Source organism: Zea mays, chromosome 9 (assembly GCF_902167145.1).
Source record: "Zea mays cultivar B73 chromosome 9, Zm-B73-REFERENCE-NAM-5.0, whole genome shotgun sequence".
Lineage (NCBI taxonomy): Eukaryota > Viridiplantae > Streptophyta > Magnoliopsida > Poales > Poaceae > Zea > Zea mays.
This window is the reverse complement of record NC_050104.1, coordinates 44,769,257-44,787,168: the sequence shown is the minus strand read 5'-3', so window position 1 is coordinate 44,787,168 and position 17,912 is coordinate 44,769,257. Positions and strand designations below refer to the sequence as shown.

Sequence of the window (17,912 nt, the reverse complement as noted above, 5' to 3'; positions counted from 1 at the left end):
GTGTGATGTCTTCACCGCGACACATGCTAATGCTGATGCCATAACCTGGCAGGAATTCCAAGTGAACTTCCGTGCTCACCATATTCCCCCGGAAATCATGAAGCTCAAGAAGGAGTTCCTTTCCCTCACACAAGGGAACATGTCTGTTAGTGAGTATCGTGATCGCTTCACCCAGCTTTCACGTTACGCCCTAGAAGAAGTGGACACTGACGAGAAGCGCAAAGAACGTTTCTTGGAAGGCTTGATTGGGCATTTGAACTACAAGTTACAGAGCCACAACTTTCCCAACTTCCAGACTTTGCTTAACAAGGCAATTGGCCTTGAAAGCAAAAGGAAAGAGTTGTCGGATCACAAGAGAAAGTACCAAGGGTAGACCAGTAGGAATACCCGTCAGAACAACTCCCAGGGTTCCTAGTTCCGCTCCAGAAATTAGAGTGGGAACAGCAACTACCAAGTACAGCGTTGTGGACAACAAGGTCAGAGGAGCAACCAATATCAGAACCAACAGAGAAACAACACTCAGACCGGTCAAAGGTCTAGTGGTCAACAGCAGAATCGTCAAGGAAGCGTTGTGAACACACCGACCAAGAACAACAAAACAACTACCCTAGTCCAACTGAATGGTTGTTTCAAGTGTAGCGAACTTGGCCACTATGCTAACAACTTCCCAAGGCGTAATCAACAGACACCCCAGAAGAATAGAAACCAGAAGACTGATCAGAACACACCTGCTCGTGGATCTGCACAGAACAAGACTCCGTAGAATCAAAGTAGGGAAAGGGTTAATCATGTGACAACAGAATCAGTTCCTGAGGATGCCGACGTCGTGTATGATATGTTTCTTATTAACTCCATACCTGCATCAGTTTTATTTGATTTGGAGCATCTCACTCCTTCGTAACAAAGTCATTTGTGGAAAACATAATATACCAAACTATTCCTTGAAGAAGAAACTATTAATTCGATCACCAGGAGGTGAACTTAGAGCCATCATGAGAACATGGATACGAAGTTGAACTTCAGTTCGGCCTATCATCCTCAAACTGATGGCCAGATTGAGAGAACTAACCAAGTACTTGAGGATATGTTAAGAGCTTGTGCCCTTAAGCATGGAGGTAGTTGGGACAAGAGTCTATCAATGCTGAGTTCTCTTATAATAATAGCTACCATGCCAGTTTGAAGATGTCACCATTTGAGACTTTATATGGCAGAAAATGCAGAACTCCTCTGTATTGGGATTAGACTGGTGAAAGGCAGTTCTTTGGGCCTGAAATTATACAAGAGGCAGAGGAACAAGTCCGTATGATCCTAGAGAACTTGAGGGTAGCACAGACCCGGAAGAAGTGCTATGCTGATAATCGAAAAAGACCACTAGAGTTTGAAGAGGGTGACCATGTGTAACTCAAGGTGTCACCAATTCGTGGGATGAGAAGATTTATAGTAAAAGGCAAGTTGTTGGTCACTTGTTCTCAAATGTTGTGAATCAAAAACAAGACAACACAATTGTTAAAGATTAAGGACCTTCGTCTTCCAAAACATTATCTCCACATGGGTATAATGCTCATCAGACAAAGGTCAAGAAGGACATACTTTGTTGGGGGCCTTCGACTTCCGAAGGTCCTCAAAAACATGATTTAACAATGTTTTTGGAGTATGATACATGAACAGGTACTTTCGGACTTAGGTCAAAACCACAGTGTGAAGAAGCACAAAGAATATGAAGGATGGCGCAGAGCCGAAGCTATATGCAGGGGAGCTTCGGTGTAATAGCAGAAAAGGAAACCGACTTAAAGGGGAAAAGGCTATTTAGACCCCGATGGATTACTATAGAGTTATTAGTAAATGTAAAGGGCATGGGTGTAATTTTACATGGGCTGCGTCCCGTGCCTATAAATAGATGAACAGTGCTCCCGTACTGTTCACGCTGACTTGGCATTTGCTTTTGCGTCACGCTTGTACTTTTACCTTCTTTGAAGCCGAAGGTACATTTGTAATTTGTTATCATTTCTATTTTTCCATAATAATAAAATAGAAATAAGTTAATAATAATATTTAAGTATTTATGTTATTTCTTATACTTTATATGAATCCTTCTTCATTATTTGTTGTGCTGATGAAGGTATGTCCTTCATAACCTTCGTCCGAAACTCATTATATCCCAAGGGAAATAATGCTTCGAAGGACGAAGGACTTTAACATTTAACAATTTTTGTGTTGCCTTGTTCTTAATTCATAGTATTTAAGGACAAGTCCCCAACATTGGCGTCCACCTCCGGTGAACCCTTTTCGACCACCTTCGGCAAGCATCGACCTTCGTCATGCCACCAAAGAAAGCTTCAGCGGCAGGGGCTGCCATTCTGCAGCCGCTGGACCCGAACCAGGAGACCCTTTCTCTTCGAGAGCCCCGAAGCCAGAAGAGGAAGGCCACCAGTCCAACACTCCAAGAGGATGAGTTGGACCAAGAGATCAGGAATATGGAGATGCTTCATCAGCAAGTGCAAAAGAAGAAGGAAAAAATGGCTCGGCTAGCTGACCTACAAAGGCAGATTGACGAAGCCACTGAAGAAGTACGTCATCTTGCTCAAGATGAGCAAAACCGAAGGCCCCAACACAGAGATCTTCACCAAGAGGGCTTCTTCAATGAGGATGATTGGTATGAGGATTTCTATCATGGAAATTTTGGTTTTGATGATGCTTCTCCTCTGTCAGCAGAACTGCAGGCTACACCTTGGCCCCTGTCTTACAAGCCACCCCAACTCCCCATGTATGACGGACACTCAGATCTGAAGCAGTTTCTAATGAGCTACGAAGCTACCATATCTTCATATGGAGGCAATACTGCAGTCATGGCGAAGTCTTTCGTCATGACAGTCAAGAATGTTGCACAAACCTGGTATTCCTCTCTTCGGCCAGGAACAATCACACCATGGCAGAAGCTGAAGGACATGATCACCAGTTTCCAAGGGTTTCAGACGAAGCCGGTTACTGCTCAAGCTTTGTTCCAGTGCATTTAAGATCACGAAGAATACCTTTAGGCGTATGTCCGAAGATTCTTGCGTCTGAGGGCACAAGCGCCAACAGTGCCCAATGAAATTGTCATTGAGGCCATGATTAAGGGGCTTCGGCCAGGACCTACGGCCCAATACTTCGCCAGGAAGCCCCCTCAGACCCTGGAGAAATTGCTTCAGAAGATGGATGAATACATCCGCGTTGATAATGACTTTCGTCAAAGAAGGGAGGAAGCCTACAGATTCTCCAAGATGACCAGGGGCTTCGGAGGAAGGATTCATCCAAGGCATGTCAGATCAATTCACTCCACCCAGAATGACGACAGAGCAAGCCAGCAACAGAGGCCACAGTATTCCTCGCAGGCTTCGGGGCAGCAACAAAGCTACCTTCGGCCGCCAGCTCCAAGGGGCAGAGGCGCCAGGGGCTTCAGAGGAATGTTTGGGGATCAGCCCAGGAAGATTTATTGTCTATTCTGCGGTGAGGACAAGGGCCATACTACAAGGATGTGCCATGTCACCATCCAGAAACAGAAGGAGATAGCAGAAGCTGCAGCACAACAGAACCAGCCGAAGCAAGTTATGCATACTGCTTCGTATCATTCACCGTACATACCAGAGTATGTGGGTAACCATTCTGCAGCTTCTGTTGCTTCGGCAAGCCAACCTCAGGCATCTTGGCAACAGCCTCCACCTCCACCACCAATGCAACCCGCATATTCCCAAGGCCAGTAGCCAGAAGGGAGCCAGCATACTCACCACCAGCAAGACTTCAGGGAGCAGTCCGAAGCTCGCACAGTCAATAGTACTGTGCCAGAATCGAAGCACATCTACTAAGAGATATCCTACCTCTAAAACAGTTTTTGCATTCGTCATCATTTTCTTTTTTAATAAGGAACAATCATTGAAAGCCTAGTTCTTTTGTTGTTTTCAATTTATTTTAATAGCTTCGTTATTGTCATAGCATAATATACCTTCTTCACAGACTCATGAAGTTCAAAAAGTCGGTGAAGCTCAAAAGTCGTTCTAAGGAACGCATCGTAAGTTTTATCGAAGTAACAAAAGTCGTTCTAAGGAACGCAACGTAAGTTTTACCGAAGCAACAAAAGTCGTTCTAAGGAACGCAGCGTAAGTTTTACCGAAGCAACGAAAAGTCGTTCCTAAGGGAGCGCAACATAAGTTTTCTGCTCAAAAGTCGTTCCAAAGGGAATGCAGAGCTTACAGCGAAAAGTCAACGTTGATTCCGTCGAAATATAAGGCAAAGCGCGAAAAGTCAACGCGAATACCGCCGAAATAGAAGGCGAAGAAGTTCAAAAGACGTTCCTAAGGGAATGCAGAACTTACAGCGAAAAGTCAACGCCGATACACCGAAAAATAAGCGGTGAAGCCGAAAAATAAACGGCAAAGAGATTGTGTGTTCTACTGTGGGAATGTGTGTATATCTTCGGCACAAATATCATTTTGTATAGCATAACATCATCACATCATTCACATAACATGACATCATACATCATATTGCATCAATGGCACAAGAAGGGGATACAATGTTGATCCTCGGAAATTGTTTCGAAGAAGTTGTGCCAAGGCACAAAATAAGTTTTGAAGAAGTACAGCTTCATCAACTCTAATATCAAAGGAGATCTATTGCGTACGAAGCATATCACTACAACCTTTTAGGCCTTCTGTGACATAATTATTATGTCACTAACTAGTATTTATTTGTCACAGGTTATGTTTTGGTGACGTCTTTGTGATGAAAATGCCACCGTCACAGAAGGTGCGTGTTAAATAGCCTACTATGACGATGATCAAAAAATCGTCATAGATTCTATGACGCATACCAGCTTCGTCACTAAATCTATGACACTCTATTTCGTCATAAGTGCCCTTGAAAACGTCACAATTCGTATTGACATGCATTGCCACGTGGCTAATGGTGATGACGTAGTATGTGACGTGGCAAAACCTTTATGACGAAAATATTTGTCATAGATTCGATGACATGGCAAGTCACGTGGCAGATGACGTGCCAAAATTATTGTGACGAAGAATTTCATCACAAATTAGAAGGCGTTGGCCGCTTACGTGACAATGCATTTGTGAAAAAAATTCGTCATAAAATGTGATGACATGGTCAGTGATGTGGCGAACCATTTGTGACAGATACAATCGTCATCGCAAGGAACACATCATATGCATTCATATCATCATAGAATATTACACATCACAACCAAAATATCATATGAATTTGTTCAACACAAATATTTCATCTAGCAGAGAATAATATAACTTTAAAACATATATCTGCAAATCCTTTAACTTAAAATCCAAAACAAATCCAATAACTTCAACTCAAAGTATTAAACATTAAGCATAATTTAAAATGATCCTATAACTTTAAATCTAGAGCTGTAACTAGCCACTATAACAGCCATAAGGCTGCAGGTCCTATAGTGGTCAACTAGACTTAAGATGGAGGCACTTGGCCTTGATTGAAGCTTAATAGTTGACGAAGGAGGTTGTTATTTTCTTCCATCGACCTCTTCATACTATCAATGGTCTCCTGAGATGATTGTGCTTAAGCCTTCAAGGTTTCCACTTCTTCCTGAAAGCCATCTTTTTCTTGCTTCTCGATCTCCAGTTCATCCTGAAGTTGTTGAGCCATTGCAGAAACAATCGTCGTGGAGCTTTTCTTGGAGGCGAATTGAAGACCAACATTGCGTAAAAACACACTGGAGCCCGATAGCACATTAGAAACAACTTCTGTAGGAGATGTTGGTTGTTGTCCATCCTGAAATGGCGCTGCTACCATTTCTTCCATGTGAACCTAATATAAATTTTAAAGGTTATTCATCAGTACAGTATACCACAAGTTGCAAGTTGTGAGTACAAACATGAAAGGAAAACAAGCACTTACAATATCTTTTTGAACATTTTCACTAAAACATTTCTTCTTGCAGCAATGCATCTCCTTGAAAAGATCTATTGCATTAGGTTCCGCATCCTTATATTTTTCTTGCTTCTGAAATGATATAAAATGAGTCCAGTGAGAATGGAGGTCTTGAAATAAGATACAATAGGATTTCAAAATAACAATTTAAAATGCATTTTAGATATGAACAGTGCTAAAGCATTTAAATAAAACAGTAAATGAAGCAGTCAGGAACAGCTATATGAGCAAACATAGATGTTAATTTGTGCTTTGGTATACATAAACAGAAACAGAGATGTTAGAGTCGATTACTGCATATCTAAATGCTTTAGCAAGGTATACACATATTTAAATGCTAGAGAGATGTTAGAGTCGATTACAGAAACATAGATGTTAGAGTCGAATACATAAATAGAAAAACAACAAGCTATACATTCTCTGTTATTATTGTTCTGTCTATTCAGTACTTGATGTATATGTAAATGGACTTTTTAGAGAAAGAGCATGAGGAGCTGCTGCACAATGCTCAAATAAGGAGGATCAGGATACTTGTAGGTAACGTAGCTACAACCTAAAACATTATAGTTTGTTGGATGAACTGTTAGTCAACTATTAACACTACAATAAAAATGATTTAGGAGACATGATCTCTGATTAATGGAGGCAAGCACACGTAATAACCACCTCTTTAAATGGTTATGGGTGTTCATTTGTAGCATTACACATTCATAGATTATTCAACTATGCACATAAAATAAAGGTTGTTGCATAATCAACAAATGTAAGTGAACACAAATGAAACAACCAGGGGCAACTATATGAGGTACCAGAGATGATAAACTGACTCTATTGGCAATATTACACATTCACGTATCATTCAACTATGCAGATAAGAAAACAATGGTTATTTTCTTACCAATATAATAACCTTTGCAATGTAGGATTGAGAGCCTGTGCATTGTTGATACAGTACTTTTTCACGATTAAGTTTGTTCTTCACACAACTTTCCTGTGTATCAAATAAGCATGTAAAAATAATATAGACTTAGAATAAGTAGCTGAAGTAAGAAAAAACAAACATATGATGTTGCAACAAAGTAAGCAATCATGTCAGATATAGGGTTATGCAGAAGACACCATTCTAGATCATGCCACACTGCTACAAATGTGAATACCACCTAGATACTTAGTAGCTTTCTTTGAGAAACACCAAGAGGATTGTATGTAACAAGAGTGGTTGATCAAACAAAGCAACACAGACTAACAAGCAAAAAATCATGAAGCTATAAATAGACAGGTGCCATAATTCTTTTATTTCCTCTTGTTACTTTTGTTGACATCTATTCACCATCATTGGAGATGTGGGTAATGACACTCTTACGAGCTTGGAATTCCTAAATATATGTACAACACAATAAGCATATTCATATCAAATTATTTGCGAACCCAAAAGTAATTGATTGTTCTTCATTATATTCACATCCCTCATTTTCTCGTATTCGGTACGAGGGTCTTCTGTACATTTAAAATGTAAATTAATAAATGAAAAAGGTATCGAACACAATAAAGAAGATAATGTAATGCATCAATTATATTCAACACTTGATATCTTGTGTCAATTTCTTGGTTGGTCCAAAACGTTATATATAGAAGGATAAAGTTCTCCACCCAATGTTATAAACTCCTAAACTTTGATTAACACCACCCAATGTTAAAAAAACATCCTGTCTGGTTTGACAATGAATAAAATCGACCTAGCTATGCCCAATTGAAAAACTGTATTCTAAAATAGTGAGCATTTGCAATTGGCGCATATAGCCAAGAGATCTAAAGCTACAAGCACCATATTAGCAGGAAATGCAGGGAACGGTAGACACACAAGCAACATCTTATCCGATCACACCATGGTAGTAGGCAAGCAGCTAGATACTAAAATAGCTAGAAGTTTCTAGTATATACGTGACATGAGCAGCCGCAATCTACATCATGAATCTACCTAGATCCAAAGCTTATGGAGGTTCGGGGTTGGGCAGGAAGCAAGTAGCGCGGAGAAGTCGCCGTGTGTACGCCGACGACAGCGAGCACCTTCTCACTGTCGCCGGCGGAGAATTTTTCGAGCGAGGCCGCTGAAGGCTCAGAGCGAGTCATTCACGCGGACACAGTGGAAGGCAATAGTAGGCAGAGGTTGTGGTAGGGGATGGTGGAAGCTGCTAGTGGAGACAGTGAATGCAAAGGAGGTGGCGCTGCGATGTTGAGGACGAGTCAGACGACAAAGAAGAGGAGGCGACAGATGGTGGAGGCATGGGTGGCGGGAAGGTTGGGGACAGAGCTCGTGAGCCGCCATGGACATGAAGGAGAAAAAGCTTCCCTAACCTAGATCCCACTGCTTCACGAAGTGACAAACAGAGAGGAGCAACTAAACAAAATTACCTTCGGAATTTCGTGGGGAGGTCACCGGATCACGACAGCCAACTGCTATGAGGGAGGGTGAGGAAGAGAGGTTAGGTGAAGAAGATAGGTATTAAATAGCTTCTGATGCACCTATTAAATAGCAATGATTTTGCTGCCGATGCAGCTAAGTTTTGTGTCTAATCAGAGCTTCTAATGCAGAGCTTCCGATGCAGCTAAGTTTTGTGTCTACCAAAATGTTTGAATCAATTCCATTTCATTATGTTTGTCATATGGGCATCTCATATCTGTATGGATATGATGAGTATTACACCAATTTGAATTATGTTATGCGTACTCTACTAATTGTAAAAGTTCAATAGAAAACAAGTGAGCATGGCCGGTTATTTGTTGTCTTTTTTTTTTCTAATCATGGATATTTTCTTCCATTCTGTTCAGCCAACCTTGGTTTTAGAAAACTTTATACCACTAATGAAAAATTGAAAATTATGCCCATTGCTAGCCGATCAAGTGTAAGAGAATCTCAGGTAGACTTCCAAACATTATGTGATAATTCAAATCAATTAATACATGTCATTTTATACCCAGCGATCCCATCATACCAAACAGATCATAAAAACTACAAATGCTGAAGGAGTAAAGGATGATGAAAACTGAGGCTCTGATGAATAATCAAATGGTGTAATGTACAAAGAATTACTACAAACTCAAAGCATGCCATCAGTTGTAGTTTTAGGGCTGCAAATATGTAAGGTAGACTTTGCCCTCTCCAAATGGTGTAATGTACATATGAATACTGCAAATATAAAAATCTGTAAGCGTGTCATCTAGTTTTATATTCTACTCACCTTGCTTTTTTGATTTATTAGTGATACGAATTTCATCATTGGTTATATTCTATTATTGTTAGCTAAAGTGAGACCAGAGACTTATGTTTTTGGCTTAAGTTTAGTAGTGATCACTTTCCTATATGAGGCTTCAGGCCATTCGTCATTCCCTTTTGCAATAGACTTGGAAATACCCTACAATCTGCCTCATATCAGTCTCAGTGTGCTACAAACAATTCAGAAACTGCATTGTTCATATTCGTTTGTACCCTGAAACTATTGCATCAATCTTATAATAAATGACAATCTTGCATTCCTAAGACAATTCAGAAGTACATGTCTCTTATTGGAGTACCATAAAGCACACGCTACAAATAAACTATCCAATACAACCTTTGCACATGACTGCTTGAATGGCAGATTAGCCAGATATGGAAGACATGGAGAAGTCGGCCCTTTGATAGCTCGCTACAGGCAGAGTCTTTGTCAAGGAGATAGAAAAGGGACGAGACTTGGAGTTATCGAATCTGAGAGTGATTGGAATTTACCTGGGGTTTCCCTTGTGCATCGTTGCCCCTTCCTCCCTGGAGGCATCTGCGCCAAATCAGATGGAGAGGCTGAAGGATTGGAGGCTACGAAGCCGCTAGTGCCAAGGATGGGAAGGTGAATTAGGCACGGAAGGGAACTGATTTGGCACTGACGATGGGTGGAGGATTTACCGGATCTCATAAACTTGCGTGGGGGGTTGCTGCCGTTACCATTTTTGGTGGAAAGGCTGCAATTTTTTTGGGCGACTAAAAAATGCAAGCCAAATGATTTTTTCCTCTTCCACACATTCTATTATCTTTTTGTAAAGAATGCAAGCCAAAGGCCTAGTAGTATAATGACGCAACTGACGAGAGCAGTTAGTTATTAAGTGTTTTTTAGTAACTAAAGGTAGTTTATGTGTATGAATGACTATTACGACGAATGAGCTTTCATACAATTGTCACAATTATGGTGTACAAGAAGCTACGGCAATTTATTCTTATGACAAACTCATATTGTCATAGATCATCGTCACAAAAAGCATCTTAAAATGGGTTATGACAGTTTTAATGACAATGGTTATTTATTTGTCATTAAACTTAGATGTCTCATAGAAATCGTCATAAATAAAGCGATTTAATGATGATTCTCACTCGTGTCATAGCATATTCATCACAGAAGGTCACATTTGTTGTAGTGATAATGTTTTTACGGAATATGGATATTCTTCACGAAGCATGAAAAGAAGGGAAGGTGTTTTTTTCGCCGAAGGCTCAAAAACGGTATTTACATAAAGTTTCATGCATCGTAAAGAATTGAATTACAAACAGCTTATATATTACATTCAAAACTACAAAATATTACACACTTTGTTCAGCAAATATTACATTAATATTCCAAATATTTTTACAATAATAGCTATTCTTCTTTTAAAACTGCTTCCGCAGCTTCGTTTAGTAGTCGAGTAACAGCTTCGTCCATAATAGCTTCGGCCATCTTAGTAATCTCATCTTCCTTTTTTGCTTCGGGGTCGGCCAATGACTCGAAGGGCTCCGGAGAAGGAGATAGTTCGACTGCGATATAAAACATAAATAAGTCCGAAGTCACAAAAATAAAACATAAAAGCAATTAGGCAATACCTATCCGCCTTTCGAGTTCTGCAGTCTTTTTAGCTGCCTTTGTTGCTTCTCTAGCATCGTGAGTATCTTTTTCATTTTTCTTTATAATTTCGTGGGCCATCCCTAGGCCGCCATTTTCCTAGACGTCGGTGAAAAACTTTCCACCAACTAAGCTCGCTTCAGCCGAGGGGTCCTTCGTGTCATCAATAGATAAAGTAGCTTCGGCTTGGGCCAAAGCTTTCACATGCTCGCAACCTGACTTCTCCAAAATAGCCGCAATTCCTCTGGCACCTGAGAACGCGCAAACATCCCCAGGACCGCTCAAAATTTCCTCAAAAGCTTCGGTTTCGTTGTTGATCCAATCAATTGGGCCCTCAGGATCGCCTCTCACGAAATTGTCCTCGCTGTAGTATGCGCCAACATTGGCGAAGCTAGTTTTTATTTTTCCCACACATTCTATGGATTTTTTATAACATTTTTCTCTTGAAGAGCGAAGTTCTACAACCGTTTTCTCCCAATAGTTTTTCCAGTAATCGCTGGCGTCTCGGTCAGCTTCGGCGATAGCACATTTTAATTTCGCTTCTGCCATCTATTTCCGAAGATCCTCAATTTCGCATTTTTGGGCTTCAGCTCGGGCTTGGGAAGTAGCTTCGTTTTATTTTATTTTATTCACTAATGAGTTTAATATTTTATCTTTTTCAAGACTTTCGTTCCTTAGCTCAATTACTTCGGAACGAAGGTTGTTCAAAGCTATAGTACATCCTTCGTCTTCAGCACTTTTTTGCGCCCTGAGGGCGTTGCTGAGAATAAGGCCCTACAAAAGGAGTGCGGTATTAAGTATAAGTAAATGGAAAAATTTTGTTTTTAAGTACAAAAATCTCATTTTCTCACCTTTAAGCTATTGTATGCTAAGCTGTCGGCCAATTCATCTTTTGATAGCACCGAGAGCCCGTCTTCTAGTGTCGGGAATCTGAAGCTTTTGCCCATCTCCCGGCACACAGAGATTTCCTTGCTGTCTGGGAGACAATACAAGAAATCTTCTTCTCCGCTGCCGTTGAATATCAATGCCCCTTTCGGGTATTTCAGTTTCTGGGCATAGTATTGAGCTTCTCGCTTTTCTTCTTCAGATAGCCTTTTTCCCGAAGCATGTCGTACAATATAATCAAGAACTTGGCAAGATGCTTCGGGAGTAGGAATAGTAGTTTTCAGACTGAATTTGCTCTGCAGTTTCTTTTTTCGTTTCCTCTTTTCTGGTTTCCAAGGATTTCTCCTTGACGGGCTCTGAAGGCCCAGCTTTGGTCTCGGTCTGGCTCTTTGCAGCTTCGGCTTTAGATGGTTTTGTCTCAATTTGCGTTTTTGACGCTTCAACAGTTTTCCTCGGAGCGGTGCTTGAAGACTTTATTGTCTCCAGCACATCTAGTACATTGACCATCCTTTTTCTCTTGGGAGTCGTCGTGAGATCTTTTTGTGCCTTCGGCACTGTCATTCTTGCCGAAGGGCTTATAACTTTTAATATCTTTGTTTTTTCGGCCTCTATCTCTTTAATATTATCGGCCTTCGGCATCATAGCCGGCTCTTCATTCTTCTGTGTAAGAGCAGGTCCTTTGGCTTCAATAGCCGAAGAGGTCTCACCACCAAATTCGGGCACTGTGGCCGGTTCAATGAAGCACGGTCGGTGAGTAAGGACCTTCACCTTTTTCCTCTTTGGCGCGGGCTCGTTTGGAGCAGCTGAAGCATCACCTTTCCCAGAAGTTGCACTTTTTCTCTTTTGCCCTTTCGACGGGTAGCGGTAGTCAGGATACATAAATTCGATGGCGTCAAAAACTCTATTTAGCCTCTTCTTTTTCCGGCTCCCGAAGGCCGCAGATAAAGCATTATCTTCCGTTTTGGAGTACGGTCCGAGCAGTTCATCACTTGTAGCTTCGATACATTTCAGCCAGTCATCATTTGGCTCATCAAATTTATCTCCATATTTGAAGCTGTATTTCAGTCGAACCAGCTCTCCTTCGCTAGTCTTAGTGATAGTCTCCTTCGGCATTTCCCACTTCTCTAAAAGTGGCCATATTCTGAAGGCTATGTGCTCCTGGATCAGGTCCCTTGTCCCAATAAAAGAGCAAACCGTGCCGAAGGCCCTTCGGCATCTTTCGGCTGTCTCATCAATTTCTACCTTCGGTTTCCGAAGGCCGAAGCGCTGCCAGATAGGACGCATGATAATATATTTAATGTCTTCTTGTGCCTTTAAATCGTTTTTTACGTAGAACCATTCCTTCATCCAGTCCCCAGGCCATCTCTTCCCAAAGGTTGGCACAGGGCAGCTTGAGCCAGAACGAGCGACGAAGCTATAGCAACCAAAATTGTTATGATACTGCTCTTTGCCCTAGGGTTTCGTCTCATATAACAGTTCGTGCATACTGCAGAAACTTTTTGCATTTGGCTCCAAGCCCTGGCTCCTCACGACCCAGACGAAAATTCCCATTCTTATGATTGCTTCGGGGGTAATTTGGTGAAGAAAAATCTGAAATATCTTTAAAACTTCAACCACAAATCCGCTTATGGGGAGCCGAAGCCCAGCTTTGAAAAAGCTTCGGAAGATCACAACTTCATTCTCTTCGGGAGTAGGAGCAGCCTTCTCTCCATTGTCAGCCCTCACCAGAGATATCTCTCGAAAATATTTTCCTCTCATATTATCGAGATGACTCTGTTTAATAGCTGATTTACCGAAAACTGCATGACTTGGTCGCCAGGGTCGATCTTCGGAGTCTTCGCCACCACTTTCCACATCATAACTGTCACTATCACCAGTGTCTTCAGATAAGCCTTCTAAAATCGCTCTAGTAATCTTCTCTGTATTTGTCTTCGCTATTGATTCAAGAAAGCCAAGATTCTTCTCCTCAGAAAGGCTCAGCTTCGTTTCAACAACAGCTTTCTTATCTTGAGACATCTCTTCGAAAATGTTGAAAATGTGCTCTTGAGGCCGAAGCTAAAAAATCTAAAAAGCCAGGCAAAGCGTTTGTACGCAAGAGCTAAAAATTGAGTAGGCAGAGCAGATGGCAAAAAGCGTGCCAAATGAGCTCGCGGTGTGCTCTTATTTATACGCCTAGTGCATTGCAAGTGGGAGGGCCCCGCTTGTCAATAACTGTTGCTATTCTAGCAAAGGGAAGGTGTTTTTTCGGACCTTCGACTTAGGGCCTTTGTCCATCTCGCAATCTGAATTTATCATTCTAACAAATTAATATTGCGAGGGCTACTGTTGGGGGCCTTCGGCTTCCGAAGGTCCTCAAAAACATGATTTAACAATGTTTCTGGAGTATGATACATGAACAGGTACTTTCGGACTTAGGTCAAAACCACAGTGTGAAGAAGCACAAAGAATACGAAGGATGGCGCAGAGCCGAAGCTATGTGCAGGGGAGCTTCGGTGTAATAGCAGAAAAGGAAACCGACTTAAAGAGGAAAAGGCTATTTAGACCCCGATGGATTACTATAGAGTTATTAGCAAATATAAAGGGCATGTATGTAATTTTACATGGGCTGCGTCCCGTGCCTATAAATAGATGAATAGTGCTCCCGTATTGTTCACGCTGACTTGGCATTTGCTTTTGCGTCACGCTTGTACTTTTACCTTCTTTGAAGCCGAAGGTACATTTGTAATTTGTTATCATTTCTATTTTTCCATAATAATAAAATAGAAATAAGTTAATAATAATATTTAAGTATTTATGTTATTTCTTATACTTTATATGAATCCTTCTTCATTATTTGTTGTGCTGATGAAGGTATGTCCTTCATAACCTTCATCCGAAACTCATTATATCCCAAGGGAAATAATGCTTCGAATGACGAAGGACTTTAACGTTTAACAATTTTTGTGTTGTCTTATTCTTAATTCATAGCATTTAAGGACAAGTCCCCAACATACTTCATCACTTAATATGTGAATAAGAATACGAAAGGATGAAGACAGTAACTGCATCTTATTAATTCATTCGTATTTGTATTCCACATAGTACATATAAATATTAGCAGGATTAATATTACATTGATACCTTCGGCTTGCTCGAAGGTGAAGACGCAAGAAAGTAATTACAATCCAGCATGAACAGTACGATGTTACTGTTCATTTATTTATAGGCACGGGACGTAGCCCGGGTAAAATTACATCGATGCCCTTAAACATTTGTTTATAAGCAACTTAAACTAATAAGGTCTATCTAGTCTTTTCCTTCTTTGCTTGATCTGAGCCGAAGCTACTGAGCTTTGACATTCTGCATTGTTGCTTCTTCCCGATGTCTTCGTCTTGAGAACCTTCGGCAGAAGTGGGGCGGACCTCTTGTGGCATTTTGCCAAAGGTGTTTATGTCTTGAGGACCTTCGGCGGAGAAGAAGACCCCCAATAGTAGCCCCTTTGCGATGCTAGATCGTTTTTTCGTAACGAGCTCGGTCCACGAAAAATACGAAGGCTTCAGAATGCCGAAGGTCCAAAAAACACCTTCCGGGCGCTATGCGGTACACCGTTCAACCAGTGTAGACGGTCTGGCGGTTCGTCTTCTTCTCCTGCAACACTATATAAGCAGACAGGTTGGTGAGAAGTTACCATAGCATTCATTGCCATCGCACTGTTGTGCTGTTAAAAATTTTAACTGAAGCCGAAGCTTTCTGGATTGCGCATCCGAACAAGCTCTTCGTCACTTGAAATTAGCTTCATCTTAAGTAGTCTAAACACTGAAATGGCCCGAGTAAGATCCACTGCTAGGCCGAAGTGACTGAAACAACACCGATATCAGAAGTGATGAGACGATCAGGTCTGGTTGTGTCGGAAGAAACTACTGTCGAAGGTGCTACTGCCGAAGCTGAGCAGACAGTGGCCGAAGGCGGAAGTAATAATGAAAGTGAGGAGGACAACAACAATCTAAGCCCATCAAAACCTAGTCACATTGAATTCGGAAAATCGACCGTAACAGAAGAGGACTTAGTTGTGATGAAAAAGGTGGGCTATTTTGGGGGAGATGAAGGTAAACTTATTCGTTTTGCTGGCGAAGAATTGATTCTAGAGCCGAAAGAAGATGAAGTTGTTGTGTTTAGGAGCTTATTCAGGGCAGGGCTGTGGTTTTCCCTGTACGATATGATAGGAGAAGTTTTGAAAAGATTTGAAATATATCTTCATCAGCTGATACCGAATGCCATTGTGAGGCTCAGTGTCTACATATGGGCTTTCCGAAGCCAGGGTAAAAGTGCGAATGCCGAAGGGTTCTACCGAGTACATGAGCTGCGCTATCAGACGAAAGCCAGAGCCGATGGTCTGCACAAAAACTTCGGGTGCTATAATTTTGCATACCGGAAGGACACCAATGCCCCGGTGATCGGCTACCGCACTAAATGGCCAACCAGGTGGACTAGCGAATGGTTCTACGTGAAGGCTGATGAGTAGAGAGAAAAACTCATGACTATGGTAATGAGTCCTCTGAGATTAAGCTTCGGCATGACGAGGCCATTATGCAACATGCAACTCGGCTCCCCATGCCAGCTGCCCGAAGTAGAATTCAGGGTGGTAGCTGGTCATATTAGCACTTGGGACTTAGTGCAGGAATATCTGGCAAACAAAACTTTTCCAACCTCTAGCGGTTGGGGGATGCTAAATAAGAAGGAAGGAGGGAAAATATGAACTTGTTCGACTTCCTACTGTTTCAAATTTAAAAAGCAATTCAAAAAACCATGTTCTGAATGGTTAGAAATGATAGAAACCATGTGCAATGAAATCCTCAGAAATCATACAAAGAAAGAAGATGAATTAATGACTGCTGCATTCGACACCCGGCCGAAACGAAGGTTGAATCGGGTGATGGATGCCCTGAATTTTGAATACCTAGATTACGACAGACTTGACGAAGGGGTCGGGGGAGCGAAAAGAAAAAGGGTTGTCAGCATTCTGTGTAGGCAAGCTATCCGGTCTATCAAGGAAGACCAAGAAACTTTGAAGAAGATGAAAACAGTGTCGGTGTCGAAGGCATTGACTCCTAAAAACAGAAGCTTGCTGTAGAATCCTCGGAGAAGACGAAGACACAAGATGTCCTGAAACCAATTGCAAGCCCTTCGTCTTCTGCTGCTGAGGTCTCAGAAATATTGAAGGTAATGACTGAGTCCTTCCCATTCACACCGCTAAGTCCTCTAGGATTGGAACTGACCAGCCTCTTACATAAAAAGGAAGTATCTTCGACTGCTAAAGGGAGAGACGGGGGCCAGAAGAAACGACGCATTGTGAATATACTACAAGCAATTGAACAAACCCCGCCTCCAGCTTCGGCAAGCAAAGCTGCCAAACCGACTGATGTCGAAGCCACTGCTACAGCCGAAGGTGAAAACCTTACAACCACTCTGTTCGAAATCGACAGACTTATATCAGATGTGGTTGTGGAGAAGGAGATGGTCACGACAATTACAGACAAGGGAAAGAAGATTGATGAATCCTCTCTAGAGGGAGCGAATTTCGACCTACGACACCTGGGTGGCCAACAACTCTCTGATGAGGACAAATCAGAGTTGAAAGAATTTGCGATCTCGTGCGGTTAACAACCGGGGTCGGTGCTCTTTGGCGGGGTTGACGAAAGAATCGTGGGATGCATCCATGATCGTGCTGGTGCGAAAATTATAGGCACCCTGTCGAAGAGTGTTGGATTCCTGAAGCTTGAGAAGGACATCAGCTACTACATGCGTCAGCATATCATAGGCAGCCTGTTTTATTCTAACTTCAAAGTAAGAACCTTTTCTACAAGTTATCACTGATATGTTCGTATTAGCTTAAGTATTTTAATTTTGAATTTGTTTCTACAGAGCTTGTTACTGAGCAAAGCTTTAAAAATGCACCAAGATAATGAGGATAGAAAAACGAAGCTATTGTCAAAGGTTTAGAGGATAAAATCAAGGAACTTGAGGATTCTCTAACAGAAAAGGATGAGTTGCTGCGCTCAGCCGAAGGATCCCTTCCCGAAGCGCAAGCTCAAAATAAGAAATTGAGCTAAGAGCTGGCGGATGCACATATACTTTTAGAAGAAACTTCCAACCGATTCAACTGAGAATCTAAAATTTTGAAAATGTAAC

The 17,912-nt window shown here is 41.5% G+C and overlaps 1 pseudogene; it reads right to left on the bottom strand.

Annotated features, from left to right (window-relative positions):
• Positions 1–5,269: 5,269 nt before the first annotated feature.
• Positions 5,270–7,183, bottom strand: LOC118473305 (uncharacterized; annotated as a pseudogene).
• Positions 7,184–17,912: the final 10,729 nt, after the last annotated feature.